This window comes from Nomascus leucogenys, chromosome 17 (genome assembly GCF_006542625.1).
Source record: "Nomascus leucogenys isolate Asia chromosome 17, Asia_NLE_v1, whole genome shotgun sequence".
Classification (NCBI taxonomy): domain Eukaryota; kingdom Metazoa; phylum Chordata; class Mammalia; order Primates; family Hylobatidae; genus Nomascus; species Nomascus leucogenys.
Genome location: NC_044397.1, coordinates 62,846,541 through 62,861,354, shown reverse-complemented (window position 1 = coordinate 62,861,354; position 14,814 = coordinate 62,846,541). Strand labels below are relative to the sequence as shown.

The 14,814-nt window shown below is 38.9% G+C and overlaps 1 long non-coding RNA gene across 1 annotated transcript; it reads left to right on the top strand.

The window, feature by feature from the left end:
- Positions 1-4,609: 4,609 nt before the first annotated feature.
- On the top strand, positions 4,610-11,061 carry LOC115830910. Its single transcript, XR_004026454.1, has 3 exons — positions 4,610-4,794; positions 5,839-6,156; positions 10,299-11,061. It is a non-coding gene; the product is annotated as an uncharacterized LOC115830910 (long non-coding RNA).
- Positions 11,062-14,814: the final 3,753 nt, after the last annotated feature.

The following is a 14,814-nucleotide window of genomic DNA, read 5'->3' as shown; positions in this document are numbered from 1 at the left end:
ACTTTTAAAATATTTCCATTCATTTCATTACTTCTTGGCCATTTTTTATAATAGCTTTGTAAAGTCTTTGTCAAATAATACCAACACCTGTGTCCTTCCACTTTGGAGTCTGTTGATTATCTTTTGCCATATGAGTCAGATTCTCCTGATTTTTTTTATGATGCATAATTTTTAATTGGTCTTGCCTTCTTTGAATATTACATTATGATACCCTGAACTTTATTCAAATCCTATAGAGAATGTTACTTTTTGTTTTTGCAGGCAATCAACCTTATTTGGTTTAGGCTGCAAGTTATTACCAGTCTCCTGTGGATTGTGGTTTTAATATCCACTCAGTTTTTAAAGCCTTAAGTTCAAATTTGTCCCATGTGTGCCACTCATTGACCAGTGTGGGACCTGTGTGCTGCTCTATTTTTTAGTGCAGTTCTTAAGGTGTTTGGCATACTGTTTAGTATCAGATCCACACACATACAGTTCTGGGGTGAGCCCAAGAATTCAGCACCAACTTCATGGGGTCATATTTCTGAGGTGCTCTCTCTCCACTCTGTTTCTGGTAACTTCTGCTTCCCTGGAGCTCCCTTTTTCAGTCTTCCAGCCAAAAGTCTTGAATTTTAATTTCACCATTTTGGTATGCATGTCCCATGACTGCATCCATATGCAAAACCAGGCAGTAAGCGGTTAGAAAGAGAAGTAGCAATGAGTTTGCATGACTCTCTTGGAACCACGACTTCAGATCACAGAGGAAGGCTCCTCCTCTTATAAAGACTATGGCATCCAGTGCTACTTCTGTTGCTGCCACCATTGCCATAAAAGGAAACTTAGAGAAAAACAGTGTTTTTCCCCACACTCTCTATGTGTTAGTAGTTATTTTTCTACTCCTCAAAGCAGAGGAGTTCCAGAGGGCTTCTCCTGGAGATGTCCGTTTGTGTCTAGGACACACTTTCAAGTTTTGGTTTATATTGAGATCAGGTTGTGGAATACTGGTGAAAAAAAAAAAACTGTGAAACTCACTGCTGATCTAGGTTTTACAGATGCATTTATTGTGAGAGACAGGGTGCAGTGCACATATTTCACCTTACCTTGAGGAAATGCCAGTTTTATTTTGTGTTACCTCTTCTTTTTCCCTCTGAGCATTGGAGAGGTAGCCCATTAATTGGTTCTTGGACAGCTTCCTCATGCCCCTAATTGTGAGGTGATTTGTGGTGCTAGCCTTAGTGACAGATGGCAGTGACAGCAGCTCATTCCTTTAGTTTTAGTCTTTCTGAAAGTCTTTGTTTATATAGTAATATGTATACATTATATAATATTGGGTTATATTCTGTGAGCCATATTGTAAATATTTTTTAATTAATTGATTAAATGCCATTGTAATTTGTTAATATGACACTACCACAGCATATAACACATCATATAGAACATAGAACATTATAATTTTACTTTTATCCCTGTTTTTATTTTAATTTTAGATCTATTACTATATTATTAAATGCTCACCATTGGTCTTTTTGTTAAACTGTTCCCAGTGATCTCTTGGTTAGAGGAAGCTCGTACTATAGTAAATTGTTCATGAAGGGCTTATGGTTATAGAATTTCCTAATTCTTTGCATATTTAAAACTACTTATCTATAGCCTTGATACTTAGAATACACCTTGACTGGATACAAAATTATTGCTGCATACTTTTTTCCTTGAGTTTTTTAAAATGCATCTTTACTGCTGCCTCGCATATGTGTTCATTTTATGAAGAGGAGGCTTTAAGGATTTATTTTATTTAAGATCTAATGGTCTACTGGGGCATATCTATGGATTGACTTTTGTGGGCCAATTTTCCCGGGTACCTGGCGAGTCCTTTTAATATTTTGGTAATTTTTTCTTTTATTTTTATAATATGCTTTTGGATTATAGTTTTATGTATTACTTTTTTATGGCTTTGTTTTTTGTCTTTAGAAATTCAAATTATACATAAGTTGGATCCTCTCTCTTTGCCTTCCACTTCAAACACTTTCTACATGAACATCTTTACTTCTTTCTCTATTCTATGTTCATCTCTTGGTTATGTTTCTGTCTTGTTCCTATGCCCTTTATTAAATTTTCATTGGAATTCATCCTTTCTTGGGAACATTGTAATTTCTTCTTTATTTAATATAATTTTGGATTTTTCTTCTGTATCTTTCAGAAGTGTGATCAAATATAATGTTCTTTTGTGCTGCTTTTTTGTATATCTATTTTCTTGGTTTTTAGATTTCTGATTCAAGGTGGGATTTTTTTTAAACTCCCAAATGCTTATGGGAGAGTACTTAATTAAATCTGAAGTGTTGTGTCATAGTTTTCTGCTTTGTTATTGTTTCTGTGTGTGTGTAAGGGAAAGTGTTTACCAATAGAGAAGTTTTGATTTTCATTTCTATTATATTTGATTTTCAGTTTGATTTTTTATTTTTATATTAGTTTTGTAATAAATGAATATTACTTGTACCTATGCCTGCATTTTGAGTTCAGATCTGTTAGTATAGAGTGGTCTATAAGATTGCTGGTTCACAATCACCCTCTTGCCAGAAGAGCAATGTACAGTTCATTTATCTAATGGCTTCTGTAGTGAAAATGGGGGATGGTCTTATGTCCTTGGATATTTGACATTATTTGGTTTTGAAAGATCCTAAATATTTTTCTTGCCTCTTTTTCTCTTTACTGCACAGTTTTCAAAGGGTCACTATTGCTTTCATTTTACTCTTTTCTCTTCTGAAGCATTACGTTTGCAAGACTGCTTCCTTGAGTCTTTTAAACCTCTTTCCCTGTAATTTGTACTCATCCATCAGGATTCTTTTTCAATCTGAACAACTTAGGGTGCACTTTCTCTTCTGTCAGTGATTTTATATCAGCCTTGGTCTTTCCACTATCTCCTCTCTTATTTCTTCTGGACTGCCTTTGATCTCCAGTAAGAATTATAGTGGAAATGTTACAGCTAGTCATTTATCCTCTAGTTAACCTATAGATTTAACGCAGTAGCAATAAAAGTCTCAGCACACTTTTTTATAGTTGGAAATGCAAAGTAACTAAAATTTCCAAAATAATTTTGATAAATAATTTCAAAATTAGAGGATTCATTTACCTAATTTGTTTTCAAAACCTAATGTAAAGCTATGAAATAAGATAGTATGCTAATAAATTAAATATACAAAGATCAATGGTACAAGAATAGAGAATACAGAAATAGAACAATATAGATACTTGTAATGATTTTTGGCAAGGTACCAAGGCATTTCAATGTGGTAAGGAATGTCTTTACAATAATCAGTATTGGAGCAATTAGATAAATGTAGTGGGCAAAAATGAACCTTGAAACATAGCTCACACAAAAGTCCATTCAAGATGGATCATAAACCTGTATGTAAAATCTAAAATTATAAAGCTCCTGAAAGAAAACAAGAAAATAAGTCAATGGTTTTGAGGAAGGCAAATATATTTTTTAAAGGACACAAACTGTAGTAAACATTTAAAATTTTGATAAATTGGACTTCATGAAAATAAAAAATTTCTGCTCAGCAAAATGCAGAATTAAGAAGATGAACACAGGCCAGCTGTGGTGGCTCACACCTGTAATCCCAATACTTTGAGAGGCCAAGGCAGGAGGATCTCTTTGGGTCAGGAATTCAAGACCAGCCTGGGCAACACAGCAAGACCCCATCTCTAAATTTTTTTTTTTTTAATTAGCCAGGCATGTTGGCTCATGTCTACTAGTAGCCAAGTAGTCCTAGCTATTTGAGAAGCTGAGATAAGAAGATCGCTTGGGCCTGGGATGTCAAGGCTACAATGAGCCATGATTGTGCCACTGCACCCCAGCCTGGGTGACAGTGAGACCCTGTATCAGAAAAGAAAAAAGCAGATGAACAGGTAAGTCACATCTGAGAGAAAATATTTGCAATACATATATCTGAAAGCAGTCTTAAATGGAGACTATATAAAAAACTCTTAGAAATTAACAATAAAACACAAACACCTCAACTAAAAGGGCAAAAAATTAGACACTCACCAAAGAAGATACAGGAATAGCAAATGAGCAGAGGAAAATTTGCTCAACATCATTTGTTATCAGAAATACAAAGGAAAACCATAAGGAAATATTCCTTTGCATCCATGAAATGGCTAAAATAAAAAAGATTGACTATGCAAAATGGGATAAGATTATGGAGCAACAGGCAGTTTCATACATTGTTGTGGGGAGTGTGAAGTGGTACAGTCACTTTGGAAAGTTTTTGGCTATTTGTATAAACATACATCTACATGAGAAGCAGCAATCCCACTCCAAAGTATTTACCAAAGGTAAGTGAAAACATGTCCACAATAGACATTTACATGAATGTTTATGTAAGATTTGTCCATAATAGCCCCTAACTGGAAACAATGCAAATGTGTCTCAGTAGAAAAATGGATAAACAATTTATGGTTTATTCTTACAGTGGAATACTATTGAGCAATAAAGAGGAATGAGCTACTGATATATGTAAGTCATAGAAACCTCACGTACTGGGGACTGAAAGAGGCCAGGCACACAAGACATATAATGTACAATTCCATTAAGGCCAATTAAGATCCAACATAGGCAAAACTAATCCAGCAGGATAGACACTGAGAGCTAGGGCTGCCTGTGGGAAGTGAGGAGCCCTGGCAAGGACATGAGGAAACCTTCTGAGGTGATGGGAATGTTCAACATCCTGTTTGTGGTGATGAATACAAAGGTTGACACATTCATCAAAGCTCACCACATCATTCACTTAATATCTGCATATTGCACTCAAAGTAAATTTTATTTATTTATTTATTTTTAAGATACAGGGTCTCCCTCTGTCACCCAGGCTGGAGTGCAGTGACATGATCTCCACCTCCCAGGCTCAAGCAATCTTCATGCCTCAGCAAGTATCTGAGACCACAAGTGCACATCACCACGCCAGGCTAATTTTTGCATATTTTGTAGAGACAGGGTTTTGTCATGTTGCCTGGGATGGTCTTGAACTCCTGAGCTCAGGCAGTCTGCCTGCCTCCACCTCTCAAAGTGCTGGGATTATAGGCATGAGCCACTGCGCCTGGGCTGTAAATTTTATATCATTAAAAAGGCAAAGAAAAAAAGACATCTAAAGTGAGTCCATATGCCAAAGAACTTTAAGGACACAAATAAAGACAGAGCACCAACACTTACAGCTATGTGACCTCATGCAAGTTACATAACTGCTCTGAGCCTCAGATTCTTCTGTAAATTCAGGATCTGTATCTCATGGGGTTAAGAGAATTACCTATGACAAGGAATATAAGGTATTTCCTAGAGGATTGGATGCTTAATGAGTGACCAGTATGTGTTCAATAAAATATTCTGTCTTATGGAGCCTTCTACTTTGTCAAATTGTTAAGTATAACACTGTTTGTTCAAAATACTTTCTCTTTATCTCTATTTCTGCTTCTGTATGTGCTTCTTCTCATCAAATGAGGTGTGAATTCAAGTGAACTCAAGTCCTTCACCAGTTTCACAGAGTTCTCACACTAAACATTTTGTGTGTCTGGTAATACTACTCATGTCTTCTACTCCTCCTTCTTTTCTTTCTCCTCCATCTTTGAAGGAACCAGAAAATTTCTCCTCTCTGTGGTGTGCACAGCAATTCTATCCACACCAAGATCCTTGGAATATCACCTTCTATTATCAAGTGTGTGTATGTGTGTGTGTGTTTTCTTTCTAATGGGAGGATGATACTCTCTCTTACTGTAATAGTGTTTTCTGAGCATGTGACACTGATCTGCTTATTTTCTATGATATTTACAACTCCCATGCATTATGCTGTCTTCCTAATGCAGAGACCATGGACTGACATGCCCAGGCCCCTGCTGATCCAGCAACCAACTGCAAACAGCTCTAGAAATGCTGTAACCCTGCTGTCCTGGCTGGCCCCCAGTGAATGAGCAGGATGAGTTGGTGATGGCTCCAAACTTTGCCATTGAGTGTTCAGATCTGCACTTTAGGGAGTCTGAATAGATGCAACAGCATCTGTTGGCAGCATCTCAAAGCACCTAGAAGACAGTTGGGGAAGAACATCTGGAAGACAGTTAAGGAACAGCAACTGAGAAGCAGAGAGAAGAGAATAGGTGGAAGCCACAGTTGGCAGAAGCCCTCAGGTGAGTAGCAATCAGTCCATGTGTGCTGGCCAGCAAGTAGCTGAGAGCCGGAAGGGGAGATCATGCAGCAGCAATAATTGACAGCTGCTAAAGAGATCACTGGATATCCAGGTTACTGGGACTGGGTGAATGTTTAATGATATTCTACTTCTGTAGAAGGCCTGATTTCCAAATGCGGGTGCATCTATTTCTCTGTGAACCCCAGTTCTAAATGTGTTGCCTTTATTTATGTTCTAGCTTACCTATCTCATGTCTGTTCAACTGAAGTGTCATTGAAGTCTCTCTTTGTTCTTTTAACAAGAAAATACTTAATTAAGGCAAGAATAGAAGAGCTACTGAGATTTAGAAATTCATATAAGTCTGCCCTAGTAATTCTGGTTTATCTAAAAGGAGGATCCTATCCCTTCTCTCTTTCTCTCACTTTCTCTGTCTCTCTTTGTTTCTCCTTTTCGAAGCAGCCACTTTCCTCTCAGTTTCATAGGCATTCCCTCCACGGCCAGATATGATCAGAGCAGGCATGTCCCCTTAACCTTGGGCAAAATCTCTTCTGTCATTTGCCGGGTATTTTATTCCACAATAGTTCAGGCTCAAGATGGCCAAGGAGTGAGTGTGAACTCTGACAAAGCACACAAAACATTCTTCTCCTCATGCTTTCCTCGGAGACTTGATCCACAGGCTGTCGATTCTGTGCCAGGATGGGGCCTCTGCCACCTCCTTGTCTCTGTTAAAATGGGGGGGAGTAAATGTTCTCCACAGCCCCCCAACCCCACAATGTGTACCCAGGTGCATGCATGCAGGACCAGGGACTTTTCACTGCACACAAATGAAGTTGTCATCCCATTTCCACCAGTGGGTGCATACTGATGTCCTCTTGGGTCTTTGCTGTTGCATCTTCTGAAGCCACTCTAGTTCTGCACAGCTCTGCTTAGGCCCAGCTCCTGCTTCCCTTTGACCTTGCTGATATTCTGTGACTTCCAGGCACATTTTCCTAGGACTTGGTGCTGACCTACAACCTCCAGCTTTGCTGATGCCTTTCATTTACCCCAGACTGGTACAGGGCAGTCTTGCCTTTGTGGTAACTGGACTTCACCAGGGAGCAGGGATTCCTTCAGTCAAATAACTTCAGGCCACAACTTGTATATGGTCACCCAGTTTGACACAATGTTCCATGCCACTGAGACCTCTGAGGAGTGTCCCACCATATTGACTTTCAGCTCTCTAAGTGAGAACTGAGACAAGGCCCCCCTCAGCAGTACCTTCTGGGAAATGTCATTCCCCTGTGTGTGTGGGGAGTGGGATGCAGGCCTATGCCAAGTAGCTGAAGTCCTTGGGACCCTCTTTTAATAGCAAACATTTGCTGTAGCTCTTCCTGAGGTCTAGGCTTCCTATTTAAATGAGCCTCAGGTGTCTGATTGTGACCTCTTTCTGCCCATTTCTCTGAATGACTGGTATACTCAGTTTCATCAGGACTGTTTATTCACAATCTTGTCCCAAGAGTCCACACATAGATGGATTTCACATAAATTTCTAGTACAACTCCAGTTCAGAGAACATATAAATCCTGTGATTTTTCTCATAAAATGTTTCTTTTGGCATAACAAGAAAAAAATAGAAGACCTATGAGGGAGAAATAAGACTAAAATTGATCAAATGTGGCTAGAAAAGTTTCTGTAACACCACAGGAAAATGGCTGCACTTTCCCCTCCCACTCAAATTATTACTTTCCATTTTACTACAGAAGCTAAATTTTTGTTGTCACACCACAGGACATTGAATTGGCATTGGAAGCCAGCCAGCTAGGCAGAAGCTGGAGTCTGATTGAAATGCCAAGTGAGTTAGCATTTTAACCTTCAGTAGAAGTACAGGAAAATGTGCAATGGAGTGAACTTGAATTCAGGCATGTTTATTTTCACATCTGGCTTGTACAGGATGGAAAGAGATTCCATATGAGGGTCCTTCTCACTGTCTGAGCACTGCCAGCCAAAAGGCTGACCACACTAACTTGTCGGTCCACAGACGATCTTTAAGCAGGGAGTGGGTAAGGGGTGCTTTGGGAATTCCCTATGCCGCTCACTTCTTCAACTATGAACTATGACTTCACATGGACTCTTCCTACTAATTAACAACAGCCATTTAGCTGACTCCTATTCACTTTTCAAGTACCAGTTAAGATGCCCCTTCCTCCAGGAAGTCTTCTTTGATAACCCCAGCCTGAGTTAAGGCCCCTTCCTGTTTGCTGTCTTAGCCTGGTGTATTTTTCTCTTCATATCAGTTATCATAGACCCCATAAAATTATGCCATTCAGACTAGATTGCAAGCAATTTGGGGTTAGAGACCAAACCTGTTTTCTTTATTATGACATCTCCCATGGCCAAGCCAGTTCTTGGCACACAGTGGGTATATTCTGTTTAGTTCTACAGAGAAAGGGGTGGAATATAATGGCATGTCTGCCATATTAATTTATCATCAGGATCAGAACATGTGATACTTGAAGGTAACTTTGGAGGGGAGGGAGACATTGGTGTGATGGAGAAGGGAAGTGATTTTATAGACACTTATTTGTGCCGGGGAGCTTGTAAGATTCTTTACACAGGTTGTCTATTTATTCTTTACAGTAAGATTTAGAGGCCATCTACTCCAACTTTTCAAGGGTGAGAGGCTGGAGACTAAGATCCCAGGCAGTGACATGAAATGCGTGATTCCCGCATGTGTGTGTTTCCACTTCTCATTGCACCACACACAGAGCTTTTCTAGCATCCTCATCTTGTGTGTCTTCATACCCTAGTCACCTTGCAAAGCTCAACTTATCCCTGAAGTTCAAGCACTTCCTCCACCTGAAATCTCCTTAGGAGAGGACTTTCTTCACCACCACCAATCCTATTAATTAGAAGTAAGGATCTCTTGTTTGTGCCTCTTTTGAACCTGTTATTCTATCAGACACACAAATATAGTTGTGTCAATCCAGGGTCTTTGCACTCAGACTTAAGGAGTTAAAATTGTCCTCTATCACATATTAGTCCTATCACCTTGGACAAGTTACTTAGCCTCCTTGGCTTTGTTTATTCACCTATTGTGTAAGTCAGGGTTCTACTAGAGAAGCAGAGCCAGTAGGAGATATATAGTAAGGAATTTATTGAAAGGAACTGGTTTATACAATTGTGAGGGCTGTCAAAGTCCAAAACCCACTGGGCAGGTTGTCAGGAAAGGCAGGCTGGAACTCTGGGGCACAGGTAAAAACTATTGTACAAGACTGGAATTTCTTCTTTAGAGAAGCCTCAACTCTGCTCTTTAGGCCTTTCAACTGATTGAACCATATCCACCCAGATTATCTAGGATAATCCCCTTTACTTAAAATCAACTGATTATGGACTTTAATTGCATCTATAAGGTACAACCATGGCAACACCCAGATTATTATCTAGATAACTGGAGACTATAGCTTAGAAAAATTGACATGTTAAAAGTCCATCACACTTACTATGGGTGGGGGGAATGTGTAAGAATAAAACCTACCTCATAGGGCCATTATAGGGATTAAATGAGTTTATCCATATCCTGCATTTAGAATAGTATTTGGTAAGTGACAAGGACCCATAACTTTTAATACAGTGTTTATCATACTTTGCTATAATTATTTTTACATGTCTGCTTTCCCTACTAAGTTTTGAATTCTTTTATTCAGGTATGATGTACCCAAAGTTTGCAGAGGCTGGCCTTCAGTATGAGTAGTTAAATTCTTTGAATGAATAATTTTCTTTCAATTTTGAAATGGCTCACAAACAACCCAGAAAAATGCCATATGAGGAATTCATTAATGAGGACTACTCCTCTTCATGGAATTTTTTCCTTACCTTAGAGGACTACAGAGATGAAACATTTTGGGCCATTTTCCAATGAAGGGAAGGGCATGATGGTATCAGCCAACTGAATTCTACAGCTTCCATTTTAATATGAGTTTCTAATGGTGTCACAGATAAGTTACAGTTTGACAGAAGGACAGGTAGCAGAAGGTCCACCAAAAGGTCTAGGGATTTGAAAATGTATTAAGCCTAAGAGAGTAAATCATTTGATTTCTGCAGTTACTGCACAGAGTTCATGAAAGAAGATCAGCAAAAAGTATTTTACTTTCTTTTATGTTCGAGGAAGAAGTTCATTTTCACTGTATATTACACCATGATGAAGGGATTTTCATTTCACAAAGGTTCAAATAATGACTAAGGTCTAAACTCACATATCCCCAGGATGCAGAATTAAATTTAATCCACAGAGTTGCCCAAAGCTGTGGAACGTCATTTCCTGCATCCCCTTGTTCACATCCTGGCAGTAGATTTGTTTTACACAGTGTAACCTAATACAGTAGGAGGCTGAAACTCATCAGTAATCTCTGCTTTTGTGTGGCAAGAATGGTGCAGTATCTAAGACCCAAAAAGTATGGAGGCAGTGTTGGGGATTCACCTTGGTCTTCATTTTTATCTTTCTTGGGATTTTTTTCTATCCGTAGAAGTTACTTAGACTTAGCACTTGTGTGCAAATATCACCCTTAAGCACAGTTGCAAAGAAAGCTCAGTGGGGTGGCTTTAGAATGATCCTGTTTGGGAAGCTAAGTGTAAGCAGTGTTGAACATTTAAGAAATGAGGTTCAAATGCAGGTGCCGGTAAACAGTTTGTGCACCTTACTTGAGTTAAAAGATCAAATAAAAGTATGATGCTAACTTTTCTGTTTTATTATCCAACACTTTGTAGTCAGTTCAGAGAGAATGCATGTGTTCTATATCAATTTAGGAATAAATTTTCACTAAAGGTATGAAAGTAAGTATCAATTGTATTGATACAATTTTATGTGGAAGCTCAATTCTTCACAAAATATTTGCATATTATCCATCTATAAATAACCAAATATATAAAGTAAGTGTGATATAATTTCTAATTTCTTTTGTCTTAAATTAAATTGCTGTGAACCAAAAAAACATTTTTAAGGTGGCCAAATTTTTATTAAGTTGTTTGAGAAAGAACATTCATGAGGACCTAAATTTGTTACTAACTAGATAAATGAACAGTGGATTATTCACTTACTCATTCACTTACTGGACATTTATCCAGTGCCTACAATGTGCAGGGAATGTGATAAGCATCAGTAATATAAAAAGAAAATGGAAATTCCAATCGAGTTGGCAAGTTATCCAAACAGTGTTGTTGTACTATGTTAGGGAAGAATGGGGTGCCATGGGACAGTAGAAGGGGGACACGCAGGCTCTAAGTCTTATAGCAAGCTTCCTTGAGGAAATGACATCTAACACTGAGACCTGAATGAATTCATCAGATAAAGTGTGTGTGTGTGTGTGTGTGTGTGTGGTGTGAGTGTGTGTGAGAGAGAGAGAGAGAGAGAGAGAATGCACATATACACACTTATGGAGAAAGAGATCTGAGACAAATGCAAACTGTTGCAGACAGAGCGGAATATGCTGGCTTCTGTGGCCAATAGCAGCACGCTACACACCAGCTGTACTGTATTCAGTACAACTAAATTAGAGAAGGTTTCCAACATGTTTGTTGCAGGATAGAGCAGGGGGATGAATGTCAAGAAGACTGAAGAAGTAGAAGTCCAACAAAGAGGAGTGGTAGATGGATTTCAGAGATATTCAAGAGGTAGATCGTCAGCATTTTATTGAAGATAGTACTTCAGTGGTGAGGGGAACAATGAATGAAGGATAGCACTCTGAGCTCTGGCATGAGTGAGGGGTTGAAGGGTGGTGCTATTAATATTAACAATGAACACCGGAGGGGGCAAGGTTTTCAGAGGAAGATGACACATTTTGAGTTTGTCATGCCTGAGGAACATCAAGTGGAAAGACCCAGTGGATGGTTAGAAATGTGGCTCTGACTCTGAGGAGCCCCCAGGAGAGAAACAGTTTTGAGGTTCATTGTCCTACAGAGGAGTGTTTCTCAACCTTGGCACTGGTAACATTTTGGGGCAGATACAGCTTTGCTGTGAGGCTGTCCAGGGCACAGTGGGATGTGCAGCAGCATCCCCGGCCTCTGCCCACTAGGTCCAGTAGCATGTCCAAGTCATGACAATGAAACATGTCTCCAGACATTGCCAAATGTCCCCAGGGGACAAAATCACCCCCAGGTGAGAGCCACTGACATGGATGGTACCTAATCCATGAGAATGGATGACTATAGAAATGAGAGGAAGAAGGTCTAAGGTTAAAACACTGAAGTACATCATTTAGGGACCAAGAGGAGAAAGAAAACCCCATAAAAGAGTCTGAGGAATGGTCAGAGGAGTAGAGAAAAACACAGAAGCAAAGGGAAAACGTGTTTCAGTAAAAAAGATGTGATCACTAAGGGCAAATGCAGCTAAGAGAGCAATAGAAATGAATCCTAAAAGTGGCCCTCAGTTTAGCAGTAAGACTGCCATTGATGGCTAGTGAAAATAATTTTTGTGGAATAGTTGGGCAGAACCCAGGGGGCAGTGAGGTGAGAAATAAATGAATTTATATTCATTTCTACATTATTTTGTCTGGCCAGACAGGACAGCCCAGCTAAAAGAATGTGGACAGTTCAAAAGATCTTGGGTTGCAGATTTGAAGAGAGTTCAAGGAAGTCAAGTGATGGTAGATGCTGAGGATGTTGGCAAGAGAGAAATTGAAGTGGAGGACGTGGAATGTAAACTGGATGGTGAAAGAAATGAGTACGAGAGAGAATTGATGATATAGAGAAGGTAGAGAGCTTAGATTCAAAGTCACTACAAGTATGAGGAGTAGGTAAATTGAGAATTACTGAGGAAAAATTTGGAAGTGCATCAGAACAGTCATTCATCCCAGCTGGGCCTTAATTTCCTTATTTGTAAGGTTGGGGGTTAACCTAGGTGATCCCGATATCCCTTCAGACTTGATTGTTTTAGGTCACAAGGTATAATGGCCTCTTTCTGATTCTTATGTGATAGAAATATTAAGGAAATGAGAGATGTGTATATGAATTTGTCTATGAAAACTTACTAATACCAAATTTTTCTTTGTTGGGCTTCTCTTTGATTTGGGGCCATCTTGATTTTGACACTGTGAGTTCTCTTTAGGTCTAACCAATTTTGATTTGTTCTTTAGTTTAGAAATAGAAAACTTTAGATATATGAGATAATTTTTGGTGGTTCAGTGGCTTTACTTTGTAGAAAAGTGTAAGTTCTTAAGAAATACAAAGATTAGGGAGCCTTGGTTTTTGTGGCTCTTTCTTCCCTGTTAGCATCCTTTTCCTTTGCATTTCTTTCTCTCCCCTAAGATTCTTTCTGATAGATTAGTAATAATAAAGGCTTAAATGATTGTGTCTTGTAGGAAAATGAGTAAACTATAAAGCCAGGTCAGAAAATATGGGAGGCGCATACTTTTACTTTGCCTTCTGACATCCCAGGCAGACATCACTAATAGATTTCAGATTTCGGCACTCCTTCCTGGAATCTGGACATGTGCTTATAGCCATGATTCTTACCTCAGGCTGGACATCAGAATCCCTTGTGGAGGTTTTGAAAAAGTAAAGTTTCTCAGGCTTCATCCTAGATTTATTCAATCAACATCTTGAGTGATTCTGATGTCCTACATCAGAGGAGTGTTTTGTCCTACAGAGGAGTGTTTCTCAGCCTTGGCACTGGTAACATTTTGGGGCAGATACAGTGCTCTGCCTAAGATTGACTTCCTGTGCATGGTTTCAGGCAGATACATTGGAGTTGGTACCTGCGATAAAAGATACATGATCTCAGATGGAGAATAACTGCCATCTCTCACCTTCTGCCCCTTCCCTGTGTTTCTGCTTTTCAAAACTGAGCTGCAGTTCCCTTCAAAACATTACACATTCTGAATCAGAATACAAGTTAATGGATGAAGAAGCCAGATCAAGACTGGGAGTGGCTCTAGCCAACCCTTCCTCATCTGCTATGAAAGTATTCTTAAAGATAACAGCACCAAAGAGCTAGTGAAAGGATTATTCAACTGAGAGTTGGATATTGACTCATTTATTCCAAAATCATTTATTAAGGGCTGGCATAATCAAAAGATGGCCTGCCTTTCAGGTTGTAAGTGGAATAGAGGGTGAAAACATGTCTTGAAGCAATTAATTATCTTTCGCTTACATATGCTTCCCCAAAAAGCCTGGTATCCAATAGAACTTTAACTCAAACTTTGGGTTTCCCCATGTGAGGGATATATGAAGAGTGGTAAAGTCAGCTCATCTTAGGCTGTGTTTCAAGAAGACTTTACCACTGATGTCACATCCATGATTCTAACAAATAAGCCCTAGGAAAAGTCAGGATGAGCATTTAAGTCCTTCTGGCTCCTTAATTTGTCTTCCCCAGTATGACGTCTTTTTGTTTGTATTAGAATTTTCAGTGCTTTGCTGTTAAGAGGTCAGTGTTCATTTATTGATGAGTTTTTAAGTTATATTGGGTGCTCTTTTATATTATGCTTCAAATCTTTGACTAATGTTTTGCTAAATTGACAAATCATAAGATCTCACTCTCAGCAAATGTCTCCTCTTAGATAAGGAGTTATTTCATTTCAATGTTTCAACTCTTTTCTGGAAAAAGAAAGATGAAGCATATTTGACAAATGGTTGGCTGACTACTCTACCAGCTGCTTGGGTCAGGGGTGGTGTGGGAACCTCAGTGGAG